Source organism: Colletes latitarsis, chromosome 14 (genome assembly GCF_051014445.1).
Source record: "Colletes latitarsis isolate SP2378_abdomen chromosome 14, iyColLati1, whole genome shotgun sequence".
NCBI lineage: Eukaryota > Metazoa > Arthropoda > Insecta > Hymenoptera > Colletidae > Colletes > Colletes latitarsis.
Genome location: NC_135147.1, coordinates 28,421,581 through 28,441,894, shown reverse-complemented (window position 1 = coordinate 28,441,894; position 20,314 = coordinate 28,421,581). Strand labels below are relative to the sequence as shown.

Below are 20,314 nucleotides of genomic sequence, written 5' to 3'. Positions count from 1 at the left end.
CGAGAAGCATACCTCGCCCGATGGATCGACTTCGTGGAGAGATCTAACGAACGGATCCGCGATAAGGTAACGAATCGACAACGATGTACGCTCGAGATCTTGGAGTCACTAAATTCACGCTACACAGGACGTTTATCCCATCAGATTGGGCACTTCTGATAGACGCTATAGAAACAGAGAGGACACGATGGCTCTGACGTACAACGATATAAGATTCGGTTTGAACGGCGAATATAATTTGGATCCACGGAAAGATCGTTTGCTGGTGCCGTCGACGCTCACTGGAGAGAGATCAAAGTATCCGGAATCCGAAGGTTTTTAAAATAATTAAACTCGAACGGTCTTTTACAAAGTTGAATACGTTTGCAACGAAAAATGGGGAATGAATGGCATTGCGCAGGATGGTCAGGCGAGTATCTAGTGGTGCAAGCAGACGAGATCAACGAGAATGCAAATGAGTGTGACAAAGCCGGTGTGGGATTCACGGCATTCGCTGAACAACCGGATCGGTGCGAACGTGTCAGAGGAACCTGTTTGAAAAATCAGCCCCTGGCCTATTGGAGACACGATACGGTACGTATGACAAGTGCAATAAACGCTCTAACGCCGATGCTAGCCTGTTCCCTAACGCCGTTTCGTTTCTCCCTCGTACGACCCTGTGGCAAATGATTTCCGTATATTATACTGCACAGTTTACGAGATCGATATCGCAACGTTTAGCTTATCTTCTTTCGCGATTGAGATTAACGCAAAATAAATGATCCAATAAACGGAAATGACGCTATACAAGCACTCGATGATACAAGAAAATACGATTCAACGAGTTGCAATTACTCGATTTAGATCTTCCTGGATCGTTAAAATATTCGCGTAATTGTTACCGTACCCGCAAGAAGCCCCTAATTGCCTGTTGGCGAGAATATTTGCCAACGCGTTAAACAATGCGCAATTGAAATATTGAATAGGTGTAGTTTCAACTTCCTAATTCACACTCGAAAACTCGCAGGACGTGAGAGGTGTTCCAAGTGCAAACTGTATTATTCGTTACACCGGTATGATTTGTTAGTCACGAATTTAATATGTTCGCTCATAAAATATTGTACGAGCTGTGAGGCGGTACGTGAGTAGATTCGTTGTAGCAACTGCATACTAAGTGCGTGTAATTTGATCTAAATAAACATGATTGAAATTATTGCACGCGAAGTGCCACGCGCCTATTCATCGTGCATTTCAATAAGCATTATTATATGTATATCGAGGGTGAAACGTAGCTCGTTAAATATTCGCGTAAACAGTGACGATGTAATATTAGGTTGCGAACTAAATTTCAACATCGTGACGCCGTGACTCTGGCCACGTTGAAAGCTATTTAAATTTAATTTCCTTTTTAAGCTCGTTTATTTTTGCTCTCCATCGCGTCGCTAATTTGTCGCTCTGAAATTTAGTTTACCACCTAATACCAGCTTAGCGTTTTCATTCCGGAGAGATACACAAATTTATTACGAAAGCAGCGTTCGTTTTATTTTCGATCGAAAGTTGCATCGGTCTTGTTGGAAAAAACGTATAGTTAACTGGCGTGGGGGCGATTCCCTGTTTAAGCGATTTGCATATAAATGTACATCGTAAACGTTGATTTGCCGCAAAAGTAATAACGTTAACGGATCGTAAGCGTGGCGGTAGGTCGCAGGTTGGCCGGCTTTGGGGAACATTTCCGCAAACTGGCGAGTGTTATCGAAAGGTAGACGTTCGATCTAATGTCACGTGTCGGTAGGAAGCACGGGCGACCGGGCGGGCTGGTTGCTACTTCTTGAGCAATTTCGCCTGGGTGCCGAGCGAGGCCATCAAGTACAACGTGAACGGAACCGGAAGCCGCGAGTTCCTCGCTCTGGAGTACCATTCGCCGCACGTGTCTGTGATCGACGTCGAACTCAGGGCCGACAACAATGCCCTCCTCAGAGCAGGGTGAGTTCCAGAGGCGATGATCGTTTCCAGGATACGTTTCCACTGGATTTCCAACCGACTTTCTTCGAGGTCCTTTTTAGAAAACGATCAAACGGTTCCGTGCCGTTTTTAAACCCTCGTATACATTGAAATCCTATACGTTTCGCGCGAACGAAGCAGTTTTCGGAACTAAACGAAAACCGCTCGATTCGTTCCCCTTTGCAATCCGTTAGACGATGGAGATCCGTGAACGTTACTTTTCGCTCGGAAAGTAATTGTTCCGACTCAATTTGCATCGACTAATCTTGTCGGTTAACCGAGCGTGACGCAATTTTCATTAAATTTCAGCTCGTCCGGGCGACTCACCGAGGTGTACGCGGATAATGGCGCAATTGATTACACGGTGATAACGGTGTTAATTACAAACAAAGGCTCATCTTTGTCCTCTTATCGAGTACGGATTACAGACTGTCCCAAAGGGTTGCCGGTATCGTGGCTGAATGCCGAGTCTCCGACCAAGATAATTTCACCCCATTGCGATCGTAAAATAACCCTAGATCTCTACGGCAAGCTTTCATTAAACGAATTCTCCTGCTACGGTAAATGCCGCGACTTAATCGACGAAATTTTCCTCGACTTTATTACTTTTTCTTTGTTAAGGGCGAATAAATCGCTCGCGCTTCGATTCGTTCCTTTTCTTTTCAGTCGAGCTGTTGAATCGAGACGGAGAACCGGTAGCCACGAGACAAATAAGAGTACGGAAAATGGAACGTTGCTTCTGTGTGCGGCATTGCGCGTGTTCGTGCACGACCGACGCCCAAGGAATCGGTTGCCAGCCGATATCGTTGGAAAATTATCACGCCGCAGGTTTTCGAGGACCGATCCCGACGTCGTTCCTCGAATCTTTCGTTTGGTGGAGCCCCATTGCGATTTTGTGTTTGTTCTGGACCGCCTTGCTGTTGCTCTTGCTCCTTATGGGTAAGGGGAAACGTACAATTAAAGCGTTACGAGCTTTAAGATCCTTCTGTCGACAGGTACCATATTAATTATGACCGGAAACGCTTGTTCCAGGATGTTTAAAGTGGCTGATCGGCCTATGCGTGCCTGCGGTGAGTCGTTGGGGATTGGACGTGATACTCGTAGCCGACAGGATGAACGAATACTTTGAGAAGGATTTAAAATCGAGGCCCGTCGTTGTCGACCAGTTCGGGGCTCCCGTGCACCCTGACACGGGTCGAAAGACCGTCAGAATATGCAATAGGTGAGTAGTAAACCGTGGTTCAGAAAAATCGGGACTCCTATCGATACATTTTGCTTCCCTGCAGGAAATTAGAATTCTTCCTGAACTTAATATTTTTCTTCGTTTACCCGTTCGCGATTTGCCATTGGTATTGCGCGAAAGCTCATCGGCCGAGCCCGACGGTTAGCTCGGTCGAATCCAAGGTAAGAAGCTCATTTCGAGAAACAAGCCTAGCCTTTGTACACGATAAATCCCATATCCAGACGAGTCTGATGTCCGAAAAGGAGGAACCGGCCTCGATGGTACGCGTCAGCACGTACGGCGACGCTATAAATTCCAAGATGGAAGCGGAGGACACGAGATACGTAATAGACGAGTTGAAAAAATCTCAGGAATCCTTGCAGAATCACAGCAGATACAAAGTAGATCCCTGTTTACGTCTCTGTTTATCCCGGGTGTATTTTAACGATAGGGTAACCGTTTACAGAGGAGTCGTCGGATCCTGACGGAGCACAGTTCGTCCGACTGACCAGGATCCAGGGAAGTTTTACGAAAAATCTTACGGTTCGAGGGAAATGTGCGATTTTCTCTGCTATCCTCGACGGGAATTATACGCAATGCGGTTCCGCCGCGAGACACGGACAGAGAATTTGTGGACGCTTCCGGCTGATATCTATGGCGGGGGTGTGTCCCGCTTTAACCTATTTTTTCCGCCCGAGAACTATTTATACGCGACGGCGGAATGTAAATATTCATACCGAATGCAGCGTATTTCTCGTGCATCGCGCTTAGACCGCGGCGAATAAAAATAAATGCTCGTTACGCGGAGGAATTTCAACCGCGGGTTCTTCCTCGCTGTTTCACGGCAAAAGCTAAACCGCGGGGTAATCGCGCGCCTACGATGACGATTCGAGCATGCCTGCGAATTGATTTTCCCCGTCAAATGGTTTTTTTTCGGTTTGTTTGCGTCGAACGGCTAATTTTTCACGCAGCAACAAATCGTGCAACGACTATCGCGCCGTTCGCTATTCCCCCCTGTGTCGAGTCCATTACGCTCGTTCGCGTATCAAAAGTGGATTTCTGTACCGGATACGTGCACGCTTGAAAAAAAAAAATTCACCGTGTTTGTTTTCCCATCGCGCGTCTAATTCGTCTTCCGTAAAGTTAGCTCGTCGCGCACGAATCATTGGACTTTTTGATGGAACTTTGAATAAACGAAATAATAAAAATTGGGTTCAAACAGATTTTGAACTCCTCGACCCTCTGTGTACCACTGATTTTCGTTCACCCTGTACAAACTTATCGGACAATTTAAAAAGTGGTTTGACATCGGTGCATTTGAAAATTCGTGGTAAAAAGTTGGTCCGAACAGAAGCGGAGCAGCTCGCAGCTGGGTCTCGTATAGTTGTCGGGAAATTTTCACTTTGCTTGACAACGGTGGTCGATTGTTGCGCGCCGGAAGGAATCGATAAAACCATACTGCGTTCCGGTACACGTTATCCTCTCTGCGTCGCCCTTTTTCCGGTGTCTCCGGAGCATCTGCATAAACGTGCCATTTCTCGGCGACAGGTAGCCATGGCTACCGTCCTGGCACGTCGAATCGTATACGTACGTTTTACCCGGCCGCTCCACACGGGTACCCTATTCCTGTTGTACTTGTTTATTTTCGTTTCACATCGTAACCTCGTAACCGAGATTTTACAGCGCGGGACATTGTTATGCGAACCGGCAAACCAGACGTCGGTTGTTATCTTTCCGACGTTGTCCACCTATCGCGTTTAACTCCATTTTCGTCCAAGAATCGTATTTCTTTAACCGATTATAAGCCGCTGTTTCCGTAATAGTAATACGCGAGATAATGGCCGTAAAAAGCTTCACAGAAATGGAATCGTCGGAGGAAGTAAGAGTCTTGGTATCACGCGATCGAAGCGACTTTAGAGGCGGATTACTTGTTTTACACCCTGTACGTATGGCTGGCTCAAGGAAGAACAAAAAGAAGAGATAACCCCTTAAGTTCTGGCAGGTTGTGCGCGTTGCATTGTGCGGGCACGGTTATCTGCATGCACCTGTGTCCGACTTGGATGCCCGTTCGTGCACGTCCGCCCGAAGAGAAAGGCGGTTCTTTCTCCATTGTAAATTCGGTAGCCTCCGGCCACTCCAGATTGACTGTACTCGACTGACCGTAGAGCACGCGAAACGGAACAATGGTGGTCACGTCGCGTCGGTTTGCAAGGGAACGCGGCGTGTGCGGTTCTTTTCGCGGGGAATATTTTCTGCTCACGGCGGCGTTCGAAATGTCAGATCGCGTAAGTGTAAGGGATCGCCGGGTTTTCCAACCGATTACCGTGACGCTCAATCGCTGAATCCTGCGTCCATGTTTCTAAACGCCACCCTAACGAACGCCCGGAAAAACATTTATATTCTCGTTATAACTCTGGTTTATAATTTACTAAAAAAACCTCGCGCTTCTTGCTCCAAGACGTAATTTAACGAGCAACTCACGTTCAGCTTCGCAAAAAGCGATTCCTCGAAGAGGTCGTTATGCCGGGATCGAGGAACACGACGATTAACGCCGACGTTTCTGTTCGAGCCAAGGTTACAAGGGGTCGAGAACTTTCCACCCTCTGAAGACGCGTTCGGATCGTACGCGGGTTAAATATTTATGCCCGCGATTATCTCGGAGAGGTCGGTCAAAGTTAAGGGTTGCGTGGAAAGAAGGTTTACCGTCAGATTGTCTACTCGAGCGCGCGGCCAAAGGAAAATAAACTAACGTTCCTCTTGAGAACGGATGTTGATATTTTGAGAGCGATAGGAAACTTTCAAGGCGAAAGAAAGAATCTACCGTTTACGCGGAGTTTTGAAAGGATTGCGGTTTTCTTTTGTTCCGTTAGACGGTCATTTTGTGGAACCAATGTACGTTCGAGTATCCAGGAATCGTGAATTATAGACAAGATTTTCGCAATTTAACTCATTATGGTAAGATTACTCGCTTTACGCAAGAAACTTTTTGATCGTCTTCGGAGAAACCGTGTCCGTAAAAAGGAAACGCTATAATCATTTAACTAGTCCAGTGAAATCATTCCGTTTCGATCTAACCTTGACTCTATTCTCCATACGATCAAAGAGGCTGTTTTTGCACCGTTCTCGACCAGACCATTACGAAATACTGACTCAAACGCAAGCTATTTCGTCCCTCGTGCGTTACAAATTGTCTTCCATAAACGCGTTTCTTTTTTTACTGAAACGCGTCGTCTATTTTCAGGTCGCGATGCCGTGAAGCTCCGTGAATATTCGACAATCGTGCCAGTGATCAGGAAAATTCTCTACGCAGCCATTTCTTCCGGTAACGCGCCAGGATGAGCCACGGAGACGGAGATTGTTACCTCCTGTTTGTCGTCGTCGGCGGCGGAGGTAAGCCACGTTCGAATGATAAATACCGAAGGCACACGCGGCTAGCGTGCACAGGGCCGTGTCAACTTGAGATTCCGTTGCACGCAAACCTGTGTATGCGTGCAACCGCCGCCGCGTAGAAATTATTTCGCCCCCGACGAACCCTCGCTTCTAATTTATAAACGGGTTCCGATGAATTTTCCGTCGGCACGAACGTGCTTGCACGAATTTCAAGCAGAGTAAGGGGAAACCCATAGAACAAAGAATCCAGATAGTATCTTCCTACGTTAGAAAACTCTGTAATTTTACAAACACAAAGCACTGTTTCAAGGTAGTCCCAGTGTTATTGCAGTACATGTTTGCATATGTTCGTATCGAGTAAAATTAGCCAGTCTGTAGAATCGTAGATAAGCATATAACTCTATTTAGAACGTCGAGACGCGGTGACTATTGGAAACTACGTTCTCCGGCTTCTGTTGGGCGTATTCGCGAAATTAGTCGAGCCGATAAAAGCCAGGGTGCATTCCCCGTGCAATGGCGCACATCTGGTGCACCGGTTCGGCACAGAATCCGCGGGCACAATGGTGATTACAGGGACAAAAGCCGGCGAACACCATGAATATATATCCTGGGTGGCGGGCCTGCTGCGCGTCTTTGTCTTACTCCCTCGCCCCCGCCCCGGCATTTTTCACCCCGTCCCGCGTCTTCTCCGTTTCTGCGCGATTTTTCTGGCCTCCCAGTTCGTCGACGGCTTATTGTCCCGTTCTTGCGCTAATATACAGCTCCTCGCAAAGCCGCCTACGCTCGCACAAAAGCGCAGAATTTAAAGCACTTTCGGAGTTTCTGTTCTCGACTGCGAGATGCACAAGCACAATACGGTCGAACGGTTTGCAAAATTTCTGTATTACGCCGCGAAAGCTTCCTAGAATTTGATCGTACCGAGTACTCCGTGCGCGGACCGTTATCCTCCGGGAACTAGATAATTGCCCCGTTCCTTATTAAATAATGGGAACCCTGACCTCTCCGAGTTGGACTTCCGGTCGCAATAATTCCACCGTTCGCATCCTGCTCTGCCTCGTTTTTTGCATCTTCGGTAAGCTTTAAATAGACGTAGCACCGCGCCTACTTCCACGCGACCGTTATCGTCGAGACGATGGAGATATCGTTTAAAGATATTAGCGTCTCTCTGGATGACATAACGGACCAGCCGCGAACTCGTCCTCCTCCGATCCGGTTCAAGTCGTAATTAAAATTAGACCTCGATCGTAAACGCTCGTCCTCGTAACGGTTCGATGCGTAAAAAGGAAAAGGTGGCGGATCTAACTACGACTCTTCTCCCATTCGATCTCCGTCCGGGCGAAAATTACGGTCGGGCTGCGCGAGATTTGAGGTTACCAGTGCCACGATGTTCAACACCGTGAAACGAGCAACATCGAAGCCTCTAGTTATTCCTTTTGGTCGATGCCAAGACAAGACAACCCCTCCGTGAATCGAAAAAAGGCTGAATCGCGCCCGAACCGGTTTCAGAAAATACGCGTCACCGATCGAACGCGTTCCCTGCAATTTACACGACGAAACCGCAAATTTATCTAGATATTAGCTGTCCTTGGCGATCGACGATCCGCGTCGTCTTTCACTCCGGGGATTACGATGCACCACATGTTGCCAATAACGAACACGAATCGGTTCGTGTTCCGAAAACAGCATCGCGTTGAAATCTTCACGATTCTTCTTCCAGCGGAGTTTACCGTTGCCGTTCTCGAAGTCTCGAATTCAACCGTGTTTCGCTTGCTTCCTAGCCTAAGCGTACTCGAACATACTCGAAGTATTCGCAACGCGTCGTGCAATGGGTCGGTTAACGTTTCCCCGAATTACGCAGGTAGATCGTTGCGCGCAGATGTCGACGTGAATCTCGCATTAGCGCCTCCAACGTCGGTTCATTCTCGAGTAAACCTAGTAATAGTCCTTTCGTACCTGTATCAGGGATCGTTTCGGCGATACAGTCCGATCCAAATCACCTAAACTGCTCAGGGTCGCTATTTCCTCCGAATCTTTTAGGTCACGTTACCAGTAACCAAAGAAATAACAAACTTATAGTTTGACGGTGGGGAAAATGACTGCGCGAGCGGGTAATTTCGTCCCAACCGTAGCGGATTCGAGAAGTTTTTCCCAAGTTTAAAGTTACGAAGAATTAAAACGTGTAAACTTAGTTTAATCGGGCTGTTCGCGTAAACGCGGTTTGCGGTAGGTTTCGAGACGTCGTTGCATCATAGATATCACGCAACCTGGACACCCTTTGATTCTTAATTTGCGAAGATGCGGCGCAACGTCCCTTGTTATCGCGGTCGCGAATTGCTTCGACTTTTTTCGGAGCAAAACTACCAAGTTACAACTAGGGCGAGGAAAATAGGAAAAATAGAATCTCGCGGGGAGATTAAACTTTTGTTCGCGGCTTTCTGAAGCGTTAATGTGACTGCAGTCCGCTGATTTACATGTAGGTCAGAAGAGTTTGACTCCAAGTCTACGAACCGTGACTTCCACCAAATGCACTTTTCGTGTATTATCGCGCAATCTTCGCTCGCTGTTTCGTTTATTTAAACGAACAATGGTGTTTATTTAAAACGTCGAACCACGAGACACGGGTAACGAATGTCGTTGGAACGCGCGAAAGAGTTTCGTCGTCTGCGATAGCGTAGCTAGCATGTTAATGCGCAAACTTGAAACGATTACTTATAACTTTGACGAACCTAGTTGAAACCTGGTTGCTAACGTCAAATCCTATACTTAAATTGTTAAGATCCGCGTTGCATTTTCCAAGTTAAGGAGAGACGACAGTCTCTCGCGATATTGCGCGAACCCAACACGAAGAAGCAGGAGAGTTTGTTTAGCGGAAGTAACACGCGGAACGAGGAAACTCCTCGTTCTCGGTGGTTTGTCGCTTGCACCGGCATAATGCTGCGTCTACCTTCGCGTCACCCTCTAACCTCTCCCGTAAACAATTCCGCCTCCGTACCTACGACGAGCATTGCTGCAGTTTGCGCACGATTTAGCTGGAACGAAGGACCTCCATTTTTTACGAACATTCCATCCAGTCGCCTACAAAATATTGCCGTGCACGGGAAACGGTACTTTGGAGTTTGTCGAAAAATCTGTTTGCCAAAAGACCCAAAAGAGCATACGTTTGTAACGAATACGAAATCGAGTCACGGGTAGAGTACGTTCACGGTGGAAATTCAAGTCGTTGGTTTGATTAACTAATTCGAGTGCGGTCCCAAATTTCGCCTAGAGGGCAATCTAAATTTAAACTCGCTCGCGTATATCACTCCTCGCGGTACAATTCTGTTCTTATATCGGAGAGAGGTAACCTATTTTAACTTGCACAAATGTACACTATTGGAAAAATTTACTGCGTCGCTCGAATACTACTGGAAAGTTTTGGAACTTCCAAGTTCCATAACATTGTTAAAATTCATCCGAGACTGTTGCCAGAGAAACTAAATCGAAGCTTGAACTTTTTCGCTTTTCGGGTCGATTTCGTTTCTTTAAAGAAGGAATTGTTATATCGTAAAAATTGTATTTAAAGGAAATCAGCCTAACGAGAGAATCAGAGATTAATTAAGAAGCACCAGCTACGCGGCAGTCGACTTTCGGCATAAAAGTCGACTATGCACGCGCGCGTACGCATAATTCGAGCCACAAGGCGGAAAACCGCTTGTTGTGTACGACTATTACGCGCGATGTAAACTACGGGCTCTCGTCCGTGAATAGGCACGATACAGGTTCGCGTTTCGCGTGAAAAACGCGCGGTATACACGTGCGGCTCATTCACGGAATGCGACTCGGGGCTCGTCGAGCCTCCAGCTCTCGAGCGTTTTACATATTCACGGACTCCCTTTTTCCAGACACCCCCGCGACCTCGACGCGTTCGTGCGATCGTTTATTTCGCATCGGCGTCGCGAAAGCTACCCAACTCGTATTTCGTCGTTGAGCAGATTTAAAAAAAAGTGCATCGAGAACGCGTTAAATTATTAGGGTTGTCGCTTGATTATTAGTGTAGGGGTTAAAAACAACATGGTTCGTGACGAACGCGTTGGTCTAAGGTAGTCGATTAACGGTGAACTTGGTCGCAACCCCAGCGTGCGTGCTCGAAAAAGGGGGAGGTCGAGCAAAGAGGGTGGAAGTTGAGACGCGGCGGGGCGAGCGTGGACGCGTTCGTCCGCGAATGGAAATCTTGGGGTCGAATAAGAGAGAAGCCACGTGGGTCTGTAACGTCGAGGTCTGTCCTTATACGATGCCCTTCGTCGCGGTTTTGCACCGGTGTGCGAAAAGCATCGTATCGTACACGCCGTGGGCCAGACCAGTCGGGTTTCTTAATGAGGGAGACGCTCGGGCGTCGTTGTGTGCGCACCTTGGGGTCCCTGGATCGGTGTTGGTGCACGCATACCTGGAGTTATGCGACCGTGTGGCCATGTGGTACGCAGCTGGGCCAGCACAGTCCTATCGGAACCAGCCTCGCCGCATTCCCTGCCGACTACCTGGGAACTTGGCGTTTCGTCACGAGCTCTTCGTCCTCGTGACTCTCGCCGATCGGGATTCACGTTCGCGTTTCGAGGATCGGCGATCTCCACGGGCCGCGAAGTGACAGTGTCCGGTCCCTGTTTATGGGTTCGATCGAGAGCCCTTATTTTTTTAGCCTCTTTTCGCCGTGGCTATCAACGTCGGTGCTGACGGTCGATAGAACCTTGGTTCGTTTGTCGTTCGAGCGCCGATAGTTTAATTTCGTCGAAATGCTGTTTGCGCGGAGCCAACGGTATCGTGACGTTTCATTAATTTAATTGAAGGGAGCCACGGGTCTGGCGTATCGCGCGATCTATCGATCTTGCTCGTCTTCGGTTAACGGAACGGAAATTTTCGATTTTCTCGAGGATCCGGGCGGGAAAACTACGCAGCTCTCCGGTGTCTAGGTCCGCGAAATTGAAGGCACGAAGCACGATTTATGAAGTGAGCGTCGAGGAAAAATAATATCGAGAATTCTGGCGGCGTTGCGATAGCGCTCGTGTGTTTTCTTCGCAGAAATTGTCTTCGGAATTGGAACGAAATTGTTACTTCCCTTTGCGTCTCTGCACATCCATTACCCTGCTCGTCGTATATTCGCTCGCTGCACGGGACACGTAGTTTATAGTTATCGGTGGAGGATTATTTGCAGGGAAACGTTTATTTTCGTCAAGTACCGTATCGTTGTATCCCGGTGCACGTGCGGAACAACCGTTAACACAGTCTACGTTTCACTTCGGGGATAATAAAGGTTTCCTTTCGAACGTTAATAAATCGTACGATAATTCGTGTAATTCTCTTCTCTTCCGAAGTTAATAAGTAAGTCGTATGTAAAAATTAGCGATGGTACGAGGGCCCCGGAGAAGATCGGGCCACCGGTTGGTTCGGCCCTGTACGTCGTCCCTCGATCGCGATTCCGATCCACGCGGCAGTCTTGCCGCGCCAGCGCGATCGAGAGGATCGATGCTGCGCATCGCGTCTGCGACTCGAGTTCCGAAATATCTCGCCGTGGAGTGATCTTGTGGGTGCGTGTGTGTGCAGTGAACCGGGATCGAGAAAAATGTCGAGGGTCTCGCGTGCGCGTCTCGGGAGATGATAATAATCGCGGGAAATCTCGAGGCAACGGTGCAAGGTAGAATTTTCAGTGACACCTTGGAGGTGGTTGTTTATCGAAACGCGGCCCCGCGCGTTCCGTTTCCATTATCCCCGCCCGTCGTTAATTTACGACTACTTTTTCTCCCGCGTTATTTAAAGTTCCGTGGGTGGTGGTTCCCGCGTTGCGTCGCGAGCAGCTTCTTCCTTCGTTTCTGTTTTCTTTCCCGTGGAATACGCGCGAGCATATATCAGCGGCCGTCAGGGCCGTGTTCTCCTCAGTGGATTTTCTCGGCGTGTAAAATAGCCAGGCAGCCCCGGTTGCCAGCAGCGGCAGACAATTATTTTAATACCCTTAAGATCACACCCCGCTTACAAGATCCTTCTTGGTTAATTTCTTAAGAAGGATATCCAGCTCGTCCGCCCGTTTCTTAAGCTTGTTTAATCTCTTCGTCGTCTTTCGACCGAGCCGCGATACAATCTAAAATTCATTGTCTCCGAGGTTTAGCTTCTTTCCGTCGTAACGACGACAGACTTTACATTCGACATCTGTGTTCTTTCTCCGTTGCCCGTTTGTAGGAATTTTATTGGTTCTCGTCGAGCCACCTTTTTTATCTGTCCATTTAGGGATAAAAAACCGAACCCTCCTTTTTGTGAGCTCCGAACGATCGGTCGGTCCGTCTCCGAATTAGCCTCGACCGTTTCTTAACGCGAGCAGTTGCGACAGGTTCGTTTATCGTCGATGGTGCAGCGATCCGCGTCTATCTCGCGGGCCCTTTCGATCGGTAGACGGTACGCGCGAAAACCGGAAGCTCGTGACTCGATCCAGCCGCGGTGATTAATGTTCGTCGATCGTTTTATAGAAGTCGGTGCATCGTACTGGCGTGGCATCGAGCGATAGCCCGGGCATCGTGCCCCGTACCCGCTACCGATAACAGTGTTTGAATTGTCAGTACGTTTGTCGGGGCGATAGCGAGTCGGTTTCACAATTAGGCGGCCGTGAAAAGTTCGAATTGCCCGAGAGAACTGTGATTAATCGTCGCCGAGATAGCGAGCGCGTCGAATCCGTTGCCAGTCGTAAAACTGCAACGAAACGCCTGTGAATTTCAGAAAGAATCGTTTTGGGGAACGGTGATGGTTAAAAATCGTTTGGAAGAAGAGATTCTGCGAGCCTCGGCGATAAATAACAGTGTCCGAAGCGTTTCACGAGCGGTGCTCGTAACGCCGGTATCGTCGGAGTCGACGGATGCAAAAATAGAAACCGGTGATTGATTCGAACGCGATCGTCGAGAACCAGCCCCGTCGCGAAAGGAATGTAATCGGTGCACGGTGAATCTACCCGGTCAAATTACAGTGTTTAAGCGTTGTGCTCGGCTCGGAATGCTCGGATCTCGATGCATTCGTCGATCGGTGACTGCCTCGGCTCCAAACGATTTCGCGAACGACAGCGCGCGTTGAGTCCTCGCGACTCGCGACCCGATCGAGCGTGAACCACTCGATAGCGAGACGTTTCGTTTCTTTCGAACGATCGCGATATTTCCATCGGACGGTCCATCACGTAGAATCGGTTATTTCGAAGATACTCTCCGAGGGACGATCGAATCGTTGTCGCAAATCGTTGGCAGCGGGCTCGGGCCGATAGCGAGGCCCATTCGACGCAATCAGGAATCACCGATGGCAACGTGCTGCTCCCGTTAACGCCGGCTACAACGAAATTACGCCACCGCAGCCAGGAATTGCCAGGATAACGTGGCCGTAGTCGATTACCGGGACTAGTCGACAAGAGAGATCCGCTACCAAGGTACATACGTGAATTACAGCGCCTACGTTTACACGTTGCGATAATCACTGCATCGAAAGAATTTGTCATAAATTCCTACGCGTCGTCTCCTACGACTAGAGTTTCTTGCGCTCGAACAACGGAGTTTTTAAATTTCGGAGCAGAGTCCTGTTACTCCATTATTATATGTAGAGACGTACACCTTATTTTTCCCGCGACTCCGCAACGACGGGAGAGTCTTCTTTGGCGTGGTCGACCGAAGAAGGGATAGATCCATCCCAGCTGCGTGACTCGCCCAGAATAGAAACAAAGAACCGGTTCGAATAACTAACGAGCGAACCTTTTCCCCTCTGGATTTCGACACCTGAAAATGGTATCGTTTCGGAGCTCGTACGAAGGTTTCGTGGACGTTCAGATGCTCGTCGCTAATTGTCTGCTCGTTAATACGCTGGTAATAATCTGTCGCGACTAGGCGATTAGAGAGACGATAACGCGCGGGTATTCTCGACGGTTTCTGCGTCGTTTTACAGTGTCATTCACGGAGAGCCGCGCGACGAGAATCCCCTCCGGCGCGATACGAGGAGACCCTTGGTTGCGTGGGCGTACTACGCTCGTACGATCGAAAGACGCGAACCGGAGCCGGTTGCCCGCGCAAAATGCGAAGAAAGAAAGTTTCATGGGCGCGGTAATGAGTTATCGCGAAGCTGCCCTCGGCTCTGTCGAGTGGCTCGCGAACCCGGCCTAAAAATCGACCATTTTACGCCTTTCGCTTTTAAGCTCGTCGATAATTCATCCGGACGTTATACAACGTAATTACCGCCCGTAATGTATTTCGTCCAAGACGTTTATTCCCGTTTAACAATCCGATGGACAAATTTTTCCGACTTCGGCCAAAGAACTTTAATTGGCGTTAAACGTACCCAGTTATTTACGAAGGTTCTAAATCTCCACGTGTCTTCGTTTGCGACGTAATTGACTCGTAACAAGCATCGAAATCGGTTTGGAAACGTTATCGCGTCGAAGCATTCGTCTACACGGTGGCTCTTCTGTTAGCATATGGTAGGAAGTTTCGCTGCGAGACATCTTTATAACACTGTTTACGGCTCCTTTGATCTCCGTGTCTGTGGACTTTGCGCGTACAGAATACTTAATCTTTTCCTCCTAGGAAATTGGAGTACTTGGACGATCATCTTCTCTTGGCGATCCTTATAATTGAATTTAGCGAATTTTAAATTATTCGAGAAACGCGGGAAAACGTTCGCAAAGGCCGATTCGTATTCTCGGCGATTATCAGACGTTGAACGAGCCTCGACAATGCCACGAGGATGGTCGTCGTCGCGTTCGTGTTGGTTATCTTCGTGTGAATGCACTTGCAGCTTGGCGCGTCGGTTAGTTTTGAAAAGAGAGAGCTGCTCCGTAACGAGTGTATCCGGTACAAAAGCGAGATCAAAGACGGACCGGTTAGCTCCTCTCCTATGCGAGGAATCGAACGCCTCTCGTCCCGACGCCTTCTATCTCGACCAAAGCACCGAGAGCACGGTCTCGATTAACGTTTAGATCGTCTTCGATGTATTTGTTTTTCCCTCAATTTCGCTACTCTTCGTTAAACTGGACAAAACGATAGCACGATCCGTCTATCTCGTACACGTTCGATCGAAGGATGTTTCGTAAAAATGGTTTTACGAAAATAAATCTGTTCTCTCTGCGTCGGTTTGCACCACGGTACGACAAAGGACGACCGAATTTGAGGCAATAACGACAGATATAAATAAGCGACGTGCAGCGAGGACTCTCGAAACAAAAAGCTCGTCTGGCATCGCGGTGGTGCAATATCTCGCACGAGTTGGCAACACATTGTGTTGTCAGAGGCGGGCACGTGGTTTATTTGCAAAGAAAAACGACGTTCTTGCGCGCAGGGTCGTGCCGTGCGGCGAAAACCAGAACGAGACCGGCGAAAAAAAGGAAACCAAGGACCACGAACTGCAAGGGACCGCATCTGTGGGACACGAATCGGACCCCACGTGGCGGGAGTCGAGCAAAAACCCTCCAAGGGTGCCCGTTCTCGGAGTTACCGTCAAGGGAATTCCAGAAAATCGGATGCACAAAGATTCCTGCGAACAATAGATGACAAATGGAGCACGACTCACAGTGATTTTTATCGAGATCTCTATTCCCTGTTCGTTCGGAATTAAACGATAAGGTATTCCGTTACATTCATCTTGAAGTCCAAGTAATTGGTTTCGCGTTTGAAAGTTTCTGCGATGTAGGCAAGAATCGAAGGAGGGTCGCGGATACCCAACAAAGTTTGAAGTATAAATATCGCGGCAACCTTGGTTCCAAAAATATTTACCAGCGGTGGACACACGGTTTCGTCTTGCGCAAAAGGGCTAATCAGCGACGCGAAGGATCTACGGTTTCCGATCTTCGCGGGCCATTAACGACGAATGGCGGAGCAAGGATTAATAAACCGAGGGCCCCGGCCCGTCCGGTAAACTGTGTCGCGAGAATGTTTCAAACGCTAGTGTCTTCTTTTTTAATTTTTAGCGGTTCGCGTTGTAAACCGCGCGACGTATGATAAACAGCAAGTAACGATCAAAGGGAGCACGCGATACGAGCAGAAATAGCGATCGTTTCACGGGGGATTTCTACACGTGGTTCTCTCTTTTTCTGTTTCTCTCTCTCTCGATGCAGTTGCACGGGTCATGAACCTCAAAGGCCAGCCCTGTCAGGGCCATGAATAGCCCATCGGCTCACGGACACGCCAGGGACCGTGGATGAAAGTTGTGAAAGGGCACACCGAATGTTTTCAGAAGGTACTCGACGAGTGCCGGGACCACCGACCGAAAGAATAGAAACGAACGATACGGATTGCTGGACAGAAGCGATACATCCATCGAGGAGATAGATTTTTCGCGGAAACGGTGATTCCCAGTCGAAGGAAATTCGTTTTTCCTAGATTTTCCGTAAAATCGCAGCGAAGGATTCTATTCTCGTTCTTCCATCGTCCGTTAAATTCCTTCATCCGGGGATCGAAGAAATTCGTTCGCTCGAAGCTGATTAATGCGGACGAAGTGTCCGTCGAGGAACGAAAGGACTTGTAATACCGATCTATTGATAACGGAAGCAGTTTGAAAAGAAATTACTCGTCTGTCACGGTACGAAGTTTTAATATCACCGAGACGAGGTTCGTTTCATTATTGAAATCCGTCGGTTACTCTCGCGTAATGGCACACCTGCTGTATCGTAAGTCTTCTCTCCCATTTCGTTCCTTGAGAATTCGCGTATGAAAATTTCACTCTTCGTTAACGCGACGGATCCTACAGGCTATGTACTTTAACCTAGTTTCGATGATAGAAAATAGTCGAGTATTCCAGTCCAGTAAAATATTATTAAAGTAACGCGTGGGAAAGTATCGCGACGTATTCGGCACCGTTGATTAGCTGGAATTAGTTCAGGGTTGGCAATAACGCGGAGCCTAGTGGTCCACGAGTTCGCAATTCGGAACGGAATGTGCAGGCTCGGATCTAACGGTAACCCGGGAGCTTGAGAAAAGTTTGAGAAACACTGCTCCGGAGAACCGTCTCCCCTTTTAGGAGTTCTACTTTCTTACCACGCGATGCACTTCATCTCGAGGAGATCCACAAGGAGAACCCGAGCGAGACGAATGATTCGTGCCATTTATCGCGCGCCACGAAACGCAAAAAGATTGCGGCGAGATACCTACGAAATAAATGATAGAAGAGCCCGAAAAAGGATCGAAAGACGCGACGCTCGTCCGTGCAAGAAACTATGCTACCAGGGTGTTGCTCGATTTATTCGCTTCCGGACCACCCGGATTACACGGGGTGTAAATAAAGGCACCCCTATCTATCGAGGAAGCGTTTTTTTCCACGCGTCGGTGCTCGACGGTCCTTTAAACGGATGCTTCTGGACCGGTGCCAGGATCAGCGGGCCTTCTCGAGGATAGCAGCCGTGTCCGCGTAGGCGTCTCGGACGCGATTCGTCGATGGAAACGAGACAGGAATGCGAGAGATGATCGGCGTGGGCCTCCGATCGTGGCACGGTTTTTTAATGGCTTAATAATCGTTGCACGCATCAATCGCGAAAACGCTCGTACGCGTTAGAGATGCTCGTTAACAGAGCTCGTTCGAGAGGCTTGTGCACGGTGCTTAAACCTTTTTGACCCTCCAATTGATCGCGCGACGAGATCTTTAATCTCGTTTCTGACCCGTCTCTCTTCCCCGAACTTTTCCTGCGTCTCTTCGTTTCCGTTCCGCGATCTTCGACCGGACGAACGATCACAAAGAACGCTTTATTTTGCACAACTCCGTCGTGTATTCGTATTCAGAAACGCATTCTTCCAACGAGAGTTGCTCGACGTTTTTCGTATTAAAGCGCGACGAAGGCGACGCCCGACGAAAAACACGCGAGCCGTGATAAACGAATTTTTGGCCCGTCAAATCAAGATCAAGTCTTTCCGCGCCCCGAAAAACCAACCGGTAGACTCCACTATATCGGCTTGATAATACCGAACCATTAATCTTTCTAACGGATTGCTGCTCACCCACACAACACAAGATAACGTTCCTCCCCGACGTAGCTTAATCGCATACACGCGAACGTACAGGGTGTACCAATAACAATAACATATTTATCACGCGGAGGGGAAAAGCTTTGATTTCTTTCTGCACGGCTGGAAAAGAATTTCTCGTGGAATAGCTGGCCGAAGCTTCCATATACGGAATATTTTTTACGTGGTTTCGATCCGATCGAGATCGTGACACGAGCAAAGAAATCCTCCGAGCCCACTCGTGACGAGGGCGTAGGAACGATCGACGATCTAAGAAGTATCGACCACGCGTGCAATTAGCATTCGCGATCGTTGCTTCTTTCTACGCACACGCGTGTGGTCCCACTCGATCGTTCCTCGATCGAGACTCGAATGATCGAACGCAGACGATTAGAATGCAGAGAGAAAGATAGGCTCGTGCTCGGTGTTCGGAGAGCAGAGTTTTTCTCGACGTTGTAATTGCCTGCCAACGACCAAAGGAAACGAGAAGTCGAGCATTCGAGTCTTTCGGATCATCGGACTCGAAACTACTCGTAATTTTCATCCGTTGGATGCAGGAAGGAGGTCGGAGTCTATTCGAATCTCAGTTTCGTGGCCACGCCGTGCCGGTCCGAAGTCTATCTCAGCTTTTTAAACTCCGGAATCCTCTACCTGGGGTTTTATGTTCGGGCGCTATGAAATTTATGCAAATGTATTCGACGGGAAGCTGGCGCGCGACCAGTGATCCCAGCGTTTTCAGAGACACGGGAGGTTTTTCTTTCAAAGGTGGTCAGTAATCCGAGAGTTAACTCTTTGATTCCGGCAGATCTCGATCGATACGAGACGTCGTGTATCAATGCAGATTAATATCACTGGAAGTATCTCTATTCCAATCGATTCTACGAAATATACAAATATCGTTGTTTGAATTGCCCGTACGGAGGATGGGAATATAGTAGTTTCTCTAAAAGGGAAGGGCGCGTGGAATATGAATAAGTCTGCGTTAATGAGACGATATCGCTGGATCTTGCGAGCGGCGCAGCATAATCACGGTAATCGTGGCAAATCACCCCGATGCATCCTTGTTCGCTATTAGGGTCAGCGAATCGCGCGCACGCCTGAAATTCGCCGTCCCGTTAATCGTGGAAATGCAACTTTGCTAGTCGGATTTTTGACGATTTGCATATTTTCGCATGCAGAATTTTCGGTCCGCGTTCCGAGTCCGTTTGCATTCTTCTTTAAATAATTCCGCGGTGTTCTTTCGATGCATACTATTAAAAAAAATCTGAATTTTCTTGGCTTCTTCGCTCGTAAAAACTGTTTATTTCTGTGGAAAATGTAAGGAAGCGCGACACAGGTAGACAAAATGTTCCGTGAGTCGAAACGGGGATCACCTTAGGCTCGCGGTTGTATCAAATTAATAACGAACGTCGCGATTTCGCGTTGTTATTCGTCGCGTAACGCGATCGCAGTAATGGTTTCACCGGGTAAGATCCGGGTCAGTGCATCCGAAAAATAGGTTTTTGCGGCTACATTCCTTGTGCTCCGGTGTCGAGCGTGGAGCAGCGGCATTCAGGGGCGCGCTACAGCCGCGAGCGGAATGTATTTTTTTTCTTTTTCAAGATGATAATTACGCGGGAACCTTCTGTTTCGTTCCATTCTCTTACCGTTACTATCTCCTCTGCTTTTTGATTCGTTTTTATCGCGTTCCGTGCATTGTGTGGCGACGGCATTGTCTCGCGAAAGAAACGCTTTTGTCGGGCGTTTA

At 48.3% G+C, this 20,314-nt stretch overlaps 1 protein-coding gene across 1 annotated transcript in view; it reads left to right on the top strand.

Annotated features, from left to right (window-relative positions):
- Positions 1-12,086: 12,086 nt before the first annotated feature.
- Positions 12,087-20,314, top strand: part of LOC143350341 (uncharacterized) — a 141,851-nt gene continuing 133,623 nt past the window's right edge. The window contains exons 1-2 of the mRNA XM_076782419.1: positions 12,087-12,257; positions 13,328-14,018. The gene's annotated coding sequence lies outside the window, so the exon portion shown is untranslated. The remainder of the gene's footprint in view (positions 12,258-13,327; positions 14,019-20,314) is intronic.